This window comes from Octodon degus, unplaced genomic scaffold (genome assembly GCF_000260255.1).
Source record: "Octodon degus isolate 3935 unplaced genomic scaffold, OctDeg1.0 scaffold00019, whole genome shotgun sequence".
NCBI classification, from domain to species: Eukaryota; Metazoa; Chordata; class Mammalia; order Rodentia; family Octodontidae; genus Octodon; species Octodon degus.
In genome coordinates, this window is record NW_004524595.1 from 6061892 (window position 1) to 6063284 (window position 1393).

The following is a 1393-nucleotide window of genomic DNA, read 5'->3' on the forward strand; positions in this document are numbered from 1 at the left end:
TCCTCCTGTTTTCAGCCTCCCAAGAACTGGGCTTACAGGTGTGCGCCACCGCACCCAGTCTCCATCACTGGCTCAGCGCACCCCTGGGGTAAGATCCCCCCCCGCGCGCGCGCATGCAGATCCCCAGCCCCATCTGCCTAAGCAGGCACTTTAATTTGCTGAGCTATCTGATCAGCCCAATCTACTTCTATTTTTAGAGTCAAAGAATTTCTTTTCTTAAGATAATTGGGCAAGATGAAAGATGTGAACAGGGAAGATGAGTAGGGAATCAACAGATTTGTAAGCAAAGTGTTTCGAGATGAAAAGAAAAGCAAGGGAAGAAAAAGCTGTGATGTTCTGAAGAAGATTGAGAGTTACAGTTAAGAGATGTTGACCCTGGGCTGCTCCCAGAACAATTTGGTTACCACTCAAAACGGTGTTTTAGTGAGAGCAGGGCAGAAGTAAGCCTTTAATGGTTTAAAAAGAGAGAAGGAAAAGAAAGGAGTAATGCCCAAAACAAATTTAGAATGTTTGCCTAGAGTTCCCAGGTATTCCTTCTCTCTAGAATCCTGATTGAACAACCGTGGGGTGACCTGTATTCAAAAAAATCTGCCCTGGTATATGAGAACTGAGCTATTCAGAGTGGAAGGGGCTGTGAAACTGAAATAAGAGGCAACTAGACTCAGGATTGCACAATCATTTATGGGAACTCAACAGGCGAGTTGTAGCAAGACATAAGGAAGAGTGCTGTCCTACAAATCCACAGTGGGCCATGACCAACCAGAATATACCAGGTATTTCTCAAAAACGGTTAGCATGTCCTGTTTTGCTTGAAAGCCATACTGAGTATCAGTGGCCAGCACATGCTTGGTTGACTGTGTTCAAGGCTTTGCTCTGTAAGGCTTGGAATGCTCACCACATAGTGGTGGTCACAGCCAAGATGGCTGTGTTCAAGTCAAGTTGGATCTCTCTGTCGTGCTGGAGAAACTAAGCTGGTGAAGTATTAGGAAAGAGAGAAGAGAATAATTGGTCTTTGTTGTACAAAAAGGTGGAGTGCAGTACAGATGTTTTCAGTTAAACATACTTTATATAAGCAAAGTGTGATGGCAAATGATTCAGATATAGTAGCCATAGTTCCCCCTTAATTTTCCTTTTGATAACACCAGAATGTCCATCTCTGGAGAAAAATATAAGAAGATGTGACTGCAAAACATGAGTTGAGAAATACTTGGAATACATTTAGAACTCCTACAGATTGCTTTGTAGGTTACTTACTAGTTTCCTATTGCTGCTGTGACAGATGAGACCCTATATCCAATAAATATTTTTTTAAAAGTCCACCTATATCAAATGCTAGAGTAGCTGTGGGGAAAAATGAACCTTCTTCACTGTTGGTAGAAGTGTAGACTGGAAG

The 1393-nt window shown here is 42.4% G+C and overlaps 1 protein-coding gene across 1 annotated transcript in view; it reads left to right on the plus strand.

Annotated features, from left to right (window-relative positions):
* The window catches only part of Hadha (hydroxyacyl-CoA dehydrogenase trifunctional multienzyme complex subunit alpha), a 48888-nt gene that overhangs the window by 6571 nt on the left and 40924 nt on the right, over window positions 1-1393 (plus strand). The window lies entirely within an intron of this gene.